This window comes from Schistocerca cancellata, chromosome 1, assembly GCF_023864275.1.
Source record: "Schistocerca cancellata isolate TAMUIC-IGC-003103 chromosome 1, iqSchCanc2.1, whole genome shotgun sequence".
NCBI lineage: Eukaryota > Metazoa > Arthropoda > Insecta > Orthoptera > Acrididae > Schistocerca > Schistocerca cancellata.
Genome location: NC_064626.1, coordinates 416,956,425 through 416,969,591, shown reverse-complemented (window position 1 = coordinate 416,969,591; position 13,167 = coordinate 416,956,425). Strand labels below are relative to the sequence as shown.

The following is a 13,167-nucleotide window of genomic DNA, read 5'->3' as shown; positions in this document are numbered from 1 at the left end:
CACACACACACACACACACACACACACACACACACACACACACACAGTGTTACACCCTTCAACTGGTCATATTAAAACCACTTTTGATTTGCAGATGACATTGTTTTGTTTGCTTTGAATCCAGAATATTCTATCCTCAGCAGTTGGAGGAGGAACTGAAGAGTGCAAGTATAGCAACAGAACAGAAAATTAATTACAGCAAGACAAAAACAATGAACAGTCAACATTCCAGTAGGAATAGTGCCCATAGTGTACAATACAGTAGATGTGAATGCTTTCAGCTGGACACAGCTACCGAATGTCAAAGTTTTCAAGTTAAAACTCATACAACTAGCATATGATTATAACGTTATAGTCTCTGAACAAGAGTTCGAGCAACACTTTACACCACCTCCTACTGCCGATTATGCATCCTGTTTCAGGTACGGTAAAACCCCGAACTAAGGAAAGCACTTTTGATGATAACCCACTTTTAACAACTATGTCTGTCTGTCTGTCCCGTTGAAACTCCCTTAAGGACAAAGTTGTATTTCCCCACTTTTAATGAACCCCAATTTAAGAAAAAGTCCGCTTTTAAGAAATAAACATGAAACATTTTGCAAATTAAAATCCAGCTTTAATGTAATTCCTAACATGATTGATAGAGTTGTTTATTTCCTTCAATTTCATTTCATACAGTGTAATGCAGTAAATGGTAATTGATTCAGCTGGTCCTCATATACATAGATCATGCTCAGTAACTCAACTTGCCTTGTAACAATACCGGTAGATGCATTAAAACATTTGGGAATTGATTCCTATGCCACTTCAGTCACTTGATGTGACATCTCAGAGTCTACAAAGTCCAAAAACTGTAGTTGTTTGTTTACTGAATTGTCAAAGTTAATCAATTTTACTTTTGTGGAGTTACGGCCTGCAAACATTGAAAGCTTACATTTCAGCAAAAGCTGGTGATCCTCCATTACATCAATGATAATCTTAACATAAATATTTTTGACATGGCGAAGAAATAAGATTCAGCGCTGTCTGCATGTATGGCATATTAAAAAATAAGTAAATGTTCTTAAATGCTGAAGCGAATGACTTCTTTGGAGCCAAGAAGGAGGAATATTCAAATCTCCATATTCAGTGACGTGGAAAATATTTTTCTAATGTAGTTTCAAGGACTGAAAAGTGGAAGTATTGCTATAAACAGAAACATACTACAAGAGAAGGTTCATGAAATCACTCCGAAAATCGACACTGAAAATTTCAGTGCATTGAAGGGCTGATTAAATCGTGTTTAGTATAAGTGTAGAAGTGAGACTCAGATCATAGAAAACGTAAACTTTTTGATGAACATTACATTCGCATGATTGATACAGGACTGACCCCAGATTACGGTGCAAAGACCAAATCAGTAACACAAATAGTCTAACAACATACTAATGACGGAAGCTCTTCTTGGGCGAGAACAAGTTATGCAGCATCAGTGCCTACTATAGTGCCAATAACTTTTTAAAACTTTTACCAATTACTTGAAGTGAAATGCACACTAGCATACCAATATCTGAAGTCAACAATCTTATTAGCTATTGAAATTTCATATATTATAACTTGAAGGTTCCCAAATTGCACTACAGCACACTTCATCCATGCTGGAGGGGGCATCATGGAAATATTCAAACATTAGGGACCTGTCGTATCGGTAAGAACCAAATGGATCATTCACAGAGAAGTGCTTACATCAGAGTATTTGATTGTTGCTCTGAATCTAGTTTGAGAATTTCTGATGCATATAGTAAACAATACAGAATTGTAGTCAGAGAAAGCAATATTTGTTCTGCTACTGCTAATCATGATGGTTGTCTTATGACAAGGTGCTGTTTTGTATTTTCCAACTATGGACATGAATGTACATTTCCAGAGTAATAAGGGCATGAGTATTCAAATTAACTGAGAAAATTTCACCTTTTAGTTAAAATTATAACTATGGAAAATAATGTGGTGATGGTGTTGTTGTTGTTGTTGTTGATGATGATGGATAGTTCTCACTAGTTGCACCAGTTTGTAATCTACAATAAAGTTAAATTGTGTTAACAGAATCTTCCTTCGGTTCTTGGTAGAAATTACAGCATTACTGTGGAGGAACAAAAGCAAACTGGTGCTTTTCATTTATTATAAAGTTAAATTGCCTTGAAAATATAAAATTTGTTCTTGAAGATCAACTATCACAGCTAATCAAATGCTCCATATACTAAATTCAAGAACATAATATCACAAATTGTTATGGACTCAAGACTCATTGGGGGCTTGAACTCTGTTTGAACTTATTTGTTTAGTGGAAGAATCTCTTTTTTTTTTTTTAATACCCACTGCTCAATGGTAGATCTCAGTGGGCATTAGTTCCAGTTGGAACATTCCCTCTATGCAGAGTTAGATTTTAGCTGACACTGAAATGAGGAATAAATACATTGTCAAAAGTGATACAAACAGAAAATGAGAGTACCTAAATCCAATTTCATTCTGAGATTCGAGATTTTGTGCAGTGAACAATAAACTCTTCCATTCCATAAAGTACATTAATTATAACTACATTCAATAAATTGACCATGAATTTACATTTTTTATTATTACTTTATTTTCAAACAAGCCTAACCACATCAAATACACAGCATGTTGTTATCAATGGAGAGACGTCTACAGACGTTAAAGTAACCTCTGGCGTGCCACAGGGGAGTGTTATGGGACCATTGCTTTTCACAATATATATAAATGACCTAGTAGATAGTGTCGGAAGTTCCATGCGGCTTTTCGCGGATGATGCTGTAATATACAGAGAAGTTGCAGCATTAGAAAATTGTAGCGAAATGCAGGAAGATCTGCAGCGGATAGGCACTTGGTGCAGGGAGTGGCAACTGACCCTTAACATAGACAACTGTAATGTATTGCGAATACATAGAAAGAAGGATCCTTTATTGTATGATTATATGATAGCAGAACAAATACTGGTAGCAGTTACTTCTGTAAAATGTCTGGGAGTATGCGTGCGGAACGATTTGAAGTGGAATGATCATATAAAATTAATTGTTGGTAAGGCGGGTACCAGGTTGAGATTCATTGGGAGAGTCCTTAGAAAATGTAGTCCATCAACAAAGGAGGTGGCTTACAAAACATTCGTTCGACCTATACTTGAGTATTGCGCATCAGTGTGGGATCCGTACCAGATCGGGTTGACGGAGGAGATAGAGAAGATCCAAAGAAGAGCGGCGCGTTTCGTAACAGGGTTATTTGGTAACCGTGATAGCGTTACCGAGATGTTTAACAAACTCAAGTGGCAGACTCTGCAAGAGAAGCGCTCTGCATCGCGGTGTAGCTTGCTCGCCAGGTTTCGAGAGGGTGCGTTTCTGGATGAGGTATCGAATATATTGCTTCCCCCTACTTATACCTCCCGAGGAGATCACGAATGTAAAATTAGAGAGATTAGAGCATGCATGGAGGCTTTCAGACAGTCGTTCTTCCCGCGAACCATACGCGACTGGAACAGGAAAGGGAGGTAATGACAGTGGCACGTAAAGTGCCCTCCGCCACACACCGTTGGGTGGCTTGCGGAGTATAAATGTAGATGTAGATCAAATGTGTACCGCAGTTAGATAGACCACTGTTTTTACTTGTGGTATTGTGGAAAAATTCTGAGCTATTAAAGTCGGGAAAGGGGGGGGGGGGGGGGCGCAGAAGAGGAAAGGAGGAGTTGGAACTAGCAAACAACCTATACATTTATCTTCCCAACAGAGATCTTGAAGTAGACCAACAACACATTAAGTCACCCAGGTGTTTCAGTATTGCCCACACAACCTGTCTTAGAACTGAAACAAATATCTACAAATATCTTTTAAAGATCCCAAAAATATCTAGATTGCTGTGTTTACTTCTCACGTACTTCTCTTTCAGTCAGGGCGGGAGGTGGATGCTATGTTTGTGACAGTGGATCATTTGGAACCACATTGGTACTCAAGGACGACGACATGTGCGTGTGCGCACACGCACCCACACACACACACACACACACACACACACACACACACACACACACACACACACACAGAGAGAGAGAGAGAGAGAGAGAGAGAGAGAGAGAGAGAGAGAGATGAAAGTCAATAAGTCAAATTTTCCATGAATATTTTGTGTGCTGGATATTAGTAATGAAAAAATTGGATGTGTGTCCATATACTTCACTTTGTAGACAAAACTATTCACTGCAGACCAATAGCTGTTATGTCTGGAGTAGCCTTAAATCTTGCATTGTGCATTATGGCGTTCTGGTCATGGTGTGTGGAAGTGGTTGGCTAAAATTGTAATTCTAATGTAATTAAGACTTGGTGCTGCCAACACAAATAATGTAGTATAATCTGTGCCTAGTGCATCTCAATATTATTTATAATAATTGCAGGAAAAAAATAACAAAGGAAAAAATTCTGTTGCTATTCCTTAGAAAAGTGATCTGAGCACACTCATTTCTGATAGTGCACAGCAGCAGTAAAGCAAGAATGAAATATCCTCACATTTAATAAAGTCTGAGATACCGAAAAAAAAATTGGCCAAATCACAATGTGCAAAGAGAACAGTGCTTTACCATATTGTTGTTATGCAAAACTTCATTAACTGCTGTGTTACTGTACTAACTACAGACTTTTTTGATGAAAGTGTGTAATTTTTAAGGGCAATCGGAAGCTGGTTAAATGAGAGATGCTGTGGGTTTTGGAACAGCTAAGTGAAGACAATATATGTTTACTTTTGTACCAAGGATGTGCGTTATTATAAGCTTATTGACCTTACTCTCCCCCTCTGGTCCTCACTAACTAAAATTAATAAACCACAGTTTGATAATACTCTGACATTTTTGTCTGCACAGTGTGTTAATGGGTGACATTGCGTAAACTGTGCTGTGTTTTGGCAGTAGAAGCAAATTTTAACATTAAAACAACAGCAATGTAGACATTACTCAAAATTCACCACTCATGCTGCTTTTCTGAAAGTTACAAATGATTAACAAACTAAGTGAAAATAAATCACTGCTTTTGTTGCATTTTCAGCAGAATTCTTTCTAGATACTAACCAAAACAGAAGTAACAATAGCCTGTTTGAATGATCACCATGCATGTGTTATCTTGGAAGGGCTCCACCTAATATTTTCAAAAAATTTTGAGTCTAGGCTTCATTTTAGAATGGCACTTATCCTCCTGTACTAAGCATTTCCCCTACAGCATCTGCCCATAGCTGTCAACTCTACAACTCTCCCCACGAGTGCTCTGGCAATGGCACATCTATCAGCCATGTTATTCTCTCTCTCTCTCTCTCTCTCTCTCTCTCTCTCTCTCTGTGTGTGTGTGTGTGTGTGTGTGTGTGTGTGTGTGTGTGTGTGCGCGCGCGTTTCTTTCTACTTCAGAACAGGAGTTCCCAAACTTTACCTCTGATAGAAAACTTACAGAATCCTGGTACTGTGATGGAACATTTCTTTTATTCAGTTATTACTTGAATTTTGAATTGTATCTAATAAATTATAAAAAATAATTAACATCTTCAGAAGTGGAAAAAAGCTGTGACCCCGCCACCTCTCCTGGAGCACTTATTCATGTCTCATCTAACACAGTGTGGAAAACTCTTGCTTTAGAAGACTTTTTGGTCAAAAGCGTAAATGTATAACAGTCTATTTTTGTTGTGCCTGTCTGCGTCTCAGTGTCTCCTCTGTATGGTGAGTAGCAATCTATCCTGTACGTAATAGTGCTGTTATTTAGTATCTATTCTTTCTGGAAGATTCTCAAAATTTCTTAAGATTTTTGCGTGTTCTGGAATATTCCATATGAGTGTATAAGTAACAGAAATCTCTGTCCAGGAAGTGACTCTGTTCTGTCTGTCCTTAATAAATGTGTTTTCAATGATAAGTGTTGCTCATTGTTGATGACGTGCTTTTGATTTGGACTTCATTGTGGTTATGATGTGACATTGTTTTGTGAAGACAATGGGTATTTCAAAATTTCTACACCACTGTGGTTACAATTGGGCAATGTAAAAAAGCCATTGCCCACACAGACAGGTACTTAAATACAAGTAGTACACCTTACCATCTATTCCTGAGACCAGTGAATTGCAAAACTAGAGTAAGTCAGCTGCATATCATGCTTCTGTCAGTGTTCTGTGGAGATGCTGGTTAGGATCCAATGAAATAGCTGAAAGGATGCTACCAAATTGCAGAACACAATACATGGGATGACCCAGACACCCCCAAAAACATATGTTTTTCATATTAGGTGCATTGTGCTGCCACATGCTGCCAGGTACTCTATATAGGTAACCTCAGTAGTCATTAGACATCGTGAGAGGGCAGAATGGGGCGCTTCATGGAACTCACGGACTTCGAACGTGGTCAGGTAATTGGGTGTCACTTGCGTCATACGTCTGTACGCTAGATTTCCACACTCCTAAACATTGTTACCGATGTGATACTGAAATGGAAACGTGAAGGGACACATACAGCACAAAAACGTACAGGCCGACCTCGTCCGTTGACTGACAGAATAAGCCACACATCACGCCGGTAAATGCCAAATGGTTCCTCGATTGGTGTAAGGAGCATAAACATTGGATGATTGAACAGTGGAAAAATGTCGTGGGGAGTGACAAATTACATTACACAATGTGGCGATCCGATGGCCGGGTGTGGGTATGGCGAATGTCGGGTGAACATCATCTGCCAGTGTGTGTAGTGCCAATAGTAAAATTTGGAGGCAGTGGTGCTATGGTGCCAACGGCCTTGCTACAGTGGTAACACCGGTTCCCGTCAGATCACCGAAGTTAAGCGCTGTTGGGCTGGGCTAGTTCTTGGATGGGTGACCATCCGGTCTACCGAGCGCTGTTAGCAAGCGGAGTGCACTCAGCCCTTGTGAGGCAAACTGAGGAGCTACTTCAGTGAGAAGTAGCGGCTCCGGTCTCAGAAATTGACCTATGGCCGGGAGAGCTGTGTGTTGACCACATGCCCCTCCATATCCGCATCCAGTGATGCCTGTGGGCTGAGGATGACACGGCGACCGGTCGGTACTGTTGGGCCTTCGTGGCCTGTTCAGGAGGTGTTTCAGTTTTTTTAGTGGTGTGGTCGTGTTTCTCACGGAGTGGGCTTGCAGTCCTTGTTGTTTTGCGTGGCACTATCATAGCACAGGCTTACATTGATGTTTTAAGCACCTTCTTGCTTCTCACTGTTGAAGAGCAATTCGGGGATGGTGATTGCATCTTTCAACACAATTGAACTCCTGTTCTTTCAACACGATCGAGCTCCTGTTCTTTCAACACGATCGAGCTCCTGTTCTTTCAACGCGATCGAGCTCCTGTTCTTTCAACGCGATCGAGCTCCTGTTCTTTCAACGCGATCGAGCTCCTGTTCTTTCAACGCGATCGAGCTCCTGTTCTTTCAACGCGATCGAGCTCCTGTTCTTTCAACGCGATCGAGCTCCTGTTCTTTCAACGCGATCGAGCTCCTGTTCTTTCAACGCGATCGAGCTCCTGTTCTTTCAACGCGATCGAGCTCCTGTTCTTTCAACGCGATCGAGCTCCTGTTCTTTCAACGCGATCGAGCTCCTGTTCTTTCAACGCGATCGAGCTCCTGTTCTTTCAACGCGATCGAGCTCCTGTTCTTTCAACACGATCGAGCTCCTGTTCTTTCAACACGATCGAGCTCCTGTTCTTTCAACACGATCGAGCTCCTGTTCATACAGCACGGCCTGTGGCGGAGTGGTTACATGACAATAACATCCATGCAATGGACTGGCCTTCACAGAGTCCTGACATCTATCCTATAGGACACCTTTAGGATGTTTTGGAATGTCAACTTCATTCCAGGTGTCACCAACCACATCGACACCTCTCCTCAGTGCAGCACTCCATGACGAATGGGCTGCCATTCCCCAAGAAACCTTTCAGCATCTGATCGAACGTATACCTGCGAGAGTGGAAGCTGTCATCAAGACTAAGGGTGGGCCAACACTATATTCAATTCCAGCATTGCCAATAGAGGGTGGGTGATACAAACTTGTAAGTCATTTTCAGCCAGGTGTCCAGATACTTTCGATCTCATAGTTTATTTTAGGCAAATGTATACTTTCGCGTGGAAAGGGTCAAGAACTACAAGGAGAAGCTCGGTATGGGGCCTTCAGTAGCTGGAGCTGGGACTGAATACGCAAGAGGTAACAGCCATGAATTTTGACCCCATATGTCAGGAGGTAACAGAGAATGTTGAAGTAGAGTTGTAAGTAATCTTTAGCACCATTATCCACCACCACTCAAACACGACATGAATAATGAACTCAGCCAACTCAGACTTGCCCTACAGCTGTCAGACAACAACCCAGCATCTGAACGACACAGGTACACAACCACTTAGTCTTCCAGGTATAATGCCCCATGGAAAAATATACATTTGTAATACAAGAGGACAACGGGCTAGTATGTTTCCTCTGTGGACACCTTGGATACGGCTCTCAGGGGCTCAGCACTCACTTGCTAGGTACAGGCTTGGCGATCCCATGGTTCCTGAGGTGGGGACTGGTAAGCACTGCCAGTCCCGTCATGCTCTCGGCATGCTTCAGTGACCACTGTGCGGCACGGCGATGGAACGTTGTGTATTTCATGGAACGGGGGTCTTGGCTTGACCACCCGAATCGCAAGGACAGAATAAACCCCTATAAAAAAAACTTCAATCTGAAGGTGTACTGTGTGCTAACGGTATGCATGGCTGTTGAGGTGGTACAGTCATTAGTGGGCAATCAGGGGAACTTGCCACACCTCAGTTGTATAAGGCTTACTCAAGTATGCGGGCTCTGTCAGAGTAGACCCTTATTTCACCAACTGCTCGTCGGACTGAGATGGAACCCTCGAAATCATCTTTTTCTTCTCCCAGCAGGAAGGGTGTTCTGCATGGGATTATTCACACCCATTCATCCAAAAGAATGAGGGAGGCTATCCTCCTAATAATAAGAATAATTTGAACTTAAGTAGCAGGGCTCATGCAGCCGTGAATTATAATGTGTTTCTGGCGATAAAGAGGAAGTAGGGTTCATTTGACAAAGTGTCTCCCTTTTGTATCCATAAGGATTTGGAAGGCCTCCCTGGCACTTTAAAGCCCATAAAACGATTGCATAATGGCTCTTGTTGGTCGAAACTAACAGATCAAAGCAGGTGGAATTTCTTAAGAAATCACAGAAACTGGATGGATATGATATGAATTGCACATGCCTCTCAATTCCAATAAGGGCGTATTCGTGTGCCAAGATATCATGGCCATGGACGTAGTGAAACTGAAGCAAGAATGGGCATCCCAGGAGATAGTCGATGTGGAGCAATGAAGGCAAAGGAATAATGGAGAAGCTGAAAAGATTGTCACTTTCATTGTCACCTTCAAGTCTCCAACACTGCTTGAACATATTATGGCAGGGTTCCTTCAACTTACTCTTCAGCCTTAAACTCCATGCGGTACTATAAAGGCCAGCATTTTGGCCATACAACCATGAATTGTGGAGATTAGACTGTTTGTGGGAAGTATGGAAAAAAGGCTCATGACGTTGGAACTGGCTGCTCGTCTCCAGGGATCTGCATCAACTGCTCTGGGAACCACACAGTCTGGAGCCAAGACTACCTGGTTTTTGCTGCAGAACGCAAAATACTTGAAATAAAAGTGATAAAGCAGATCCCTGTGTTGAAACCAAAAAAGAATATAAGACAATAAGACCCTGCTACACCATATTCTTCCATGGTGCAAAAACCTATTCCCAAGGTGGACGCTTCGTGCAGACGACATCTACCATGCCCGTTTCCACAGGTACCTGTACTTGCTCTTATCCATGCCAAGGAAAAAATAGTAAGGACAAAGCAATCCAGGCAGCTGCAACAGTTCTGCAGTGAGCATCCAGAAGACACACAAAAAGCAGAGTGCCACTCAATGCCCTCTTTCCCCCTTCTCCTCGGTGGGACGTGAGGGTGCAGGGAAAGGATCCCAACGTTCAGGTCACATGCTGTCCGGGGTTCCGTCAGATGTTATTGTGGCATGTCTGACAGATGAGGAGGACATCATGGAGTTAGATACCCAGGATTCAGGCAGCCTGTCCTCTCCCCCTCACTCTACAAGTGCTTAACCTCCCTGGTTCAAAGATAGCAGTAAATTAAAACCACACTGATGACATGGCTCTCATACTACAGTGGAACTTCTATGGGTTCAGGACTCGTGTGGAGGAACTGAAACTCCTAGCACGGGCACAGCCCTTGTGCTTGTGTTTACAAGAAACACATTTTAAAGATGCATCTGTCCCTGTGCTGCAGGGCTGTGTGCTATACCAACAGATGGGTCACAGTGTTTGTCACTAATGCACGCAATTCCTCTGCCCTCCCCCTGGCTACTGACCTGCAAGCAGTTGCAGTTGAAATTCATGCACGCCGGAGGCTTGCAGTTTGGTTTGTTTTTACCTCCACTGGATGCAGTAGACTCTGAGGCTGTCACAGATCCTATGGAACATCTCCCCCAATTATTTCTCCTTCTGGGAGAATTCAATGCCCATCATGTCCTGAGGGGTTGGGTTTTGGAGGACGAGCAAAAAACCATCATAGCAAGTGTTCCTTGACTCCATCAATTGTTCCACTTGTTCTACAAAACTATGGGAAACCATCAGGATGATTTCCAATAAACACAGTCATTTACCAATAGCAGCAGGCTGAAACAGGGGTGTCTCCAAACGATGCCCAGAGACATCGCTTAGACGCTGGCCAAACGTTTTGCAAAAACTGCAGCCTATGTAAGCCAGGATCCAGCATTTTGTTGCTGCTGTGCAACTATTGAGAGGGGCAAGTTGGATTTCAGAGCCAACTGTTCTCAGGCCTACAACTCTCCTTCCTCCATGTAGGCGCTCAAATCAGCATTGTCTGAGCCTCGTGATACAGCACCAGTCAGTACTGCATGTTTCGACATTTGCCAGTGGTGTTAAAGGAAATCCTCCTATGTTTTAATCTTATGGCAGACAGGCAACTTCCCCAACTCATGCAGGGAGATGATTCCGATGGAGGAAGGCAGTTCCGATAACTCTCCTAAAACTGGGAAAGGACCGTACATCTTCCTGTAGTTACAGGAGCTGTGTAGGAAAGACCATGGAGCGAATGGTTAACTGTCATCTGGTCTGCTTGTTAGAGAGCAGCCAACTCCTTAGCCGTTCTCAGTGTGGATTCCAGAGGTTTTGGTTCACTGTCGACAAACTGACCTTGCTAGAGGCAGTTATTCGGCAGTCTCCCATACGCAGCCATCACTTTGTCAATATATTCTTCGATATCAGTAAGGTGTACGATACTACTTGTATTCTTGATATTGTATTCTTGATAACTGCCTCAATGGAGCTTTTGTGGCCACCTCCCCAACTTCATACAGTTTTTCCTGTCTCAACAGTTTTTTCGGACCCGAGTTAGTGACATGCTTTCAGGTCATTATGGTGTCCCTCAGGGCAGTGTTTTAAGTGTTACTTTCTTTGCCATTACCATAAACAGTGTCACATCGGCAGTAAGGATTCCTGTACAGTGCTCTTTATTTGTGGCTGATTTTGTTTTTTTCTGTTCCTCTTGCAACAGCAAGCCGTCAGTTGCAACTTACAGTGCGGAGGTTAGAGGAGTGGGCTGCAAAGACAGGTTTTGTTTTCTGCGGATAAGTGTGTGTGTGTGTTTTCATTTTAATATAAGTGTGTTTGTGTTCATTTTGATCGTTCTAATATTTTTAATTTGCTTGCCTTATGGGGGACACCATCCTACATTTTAGAGACTCAGTGCAGTTTCTGGCCTCATTTTTGACTCGAAATTGACATGATTGCCACACCTGAGAGACCTGAAAGCCTGAAAGCTGAAGGTACTGAATCTCTTAATGTGCCTTAGCCACAGGTCTTGGCGAGCAGGCCAGTATGTCTCCTCCAGTTTTATAGGGCTTTCGTAGATTTGCTGCCGGGTGCACAGTATATGGATCAGTGAGGCCTTCTTATTTGAAGATCATTGAGGGGATTTGGCTGGCCACGGGTGATTATAGGACCAGTCCCATACCAAACCTTTGTGCTGTGGCCAGGGAGCCACCACTTACCATCCAGCGGCTGCTCCTCATGGTGCATCAGGCATGTAAGATTCTTACAGCTTCGACTTCACTCGCACTGTTGCTCATCTGCCTCTGGGATGCCTTTTCTTCAAACATCCATGAACCACAATGCTGTTTGGGATCCGCATGCGGCGTGTGCTGGAGTCACTCTGTGTGGAGCAAGAACAACCCCAAATCCAGGATTTTAACTGCGCGCCACCCTGGTTACGGCAGAGGCCCAATGTCATTTTAGATTTAGTATGGTAGAGGAGAGATTGCACACCTGCCGCTTTTTTTAATTCGATATTTACAGACATTTTATGTGAGCACTGCAACTATGTAGCTATCTTTAGGGATGAGTCTAAGCATGGAAACTCTGTTGGTTGCTCTGTCGTTTTTCCAGATAGTGCCCTCAAGGTCTGACTGACTCAAGAATTTACCATCATCTATGCAAAATCCTTTGCTATCTTCTAGGCACTTGAGCAGATGGGGTGTTCTTTCCTTGTCTGTTTGGATTCTCTGAGCACACTCTACTCTTTTCAGTATTTGTACCCTGCAGATAATGTCATCCTGGATGCCCTCCTTCAACTATGACGACTGGGGAACGAGGTGTCATGCCGCTGGGTACCTGGGCTCATGGGAATTGAAGGGAATTGAAGGGAATGAAAGGGCGAATTGAGCAACCCAAGAAGGAAGCGTGTCGTCATAATCTGCAGGTATTTCAGTGTGCGCCCCCCTCCCCCCCCTCTCCCTCCCACTTGCATGCTATGACCTCACTGTTGAGGTACAGTGACATACGTCTATGGGAAGACTAGTGGCTGTAAGTGAAGGACAACAAGCTCCGTGTAGTAAAGTGCGCAACTCGGACTTGGCATACTTCCTTCCAGTCACGTTGATGGATCGAGGTCCTTCTACTCGTCTTTGCATAGGCCACAGCACTGTGACACGTGGATTCTTACTCCAGAGAGAGGACCTTTCCATGTGTGGTGCTTGTGGTGTGCAGATCACTGTGTGCCACATTTTATTGGACTGAGTTTTATGTGCTGACG

At 42.9% G+C, this 13,167-nt stretch overlaps 1 protein-coding gene and 1 pseudogene across 1 annotated transcript in view; both read left to right on the top strand.

Moving 5' to 3' along the window:
* The window catches only part of LOC126175843 (telomerase-binding protein EST1A), a 328,328-nt gene that overhangs the window by 231,228 nt on the left and 83,933 nt on the right, over positions 1-13,167 (top strand). The window lies entirely within an intron of this gene.
* LOC126104146 (5S ribosomal RNA) lies at positions 6,781-6,898 on the top strand (annotated as a pseudogene).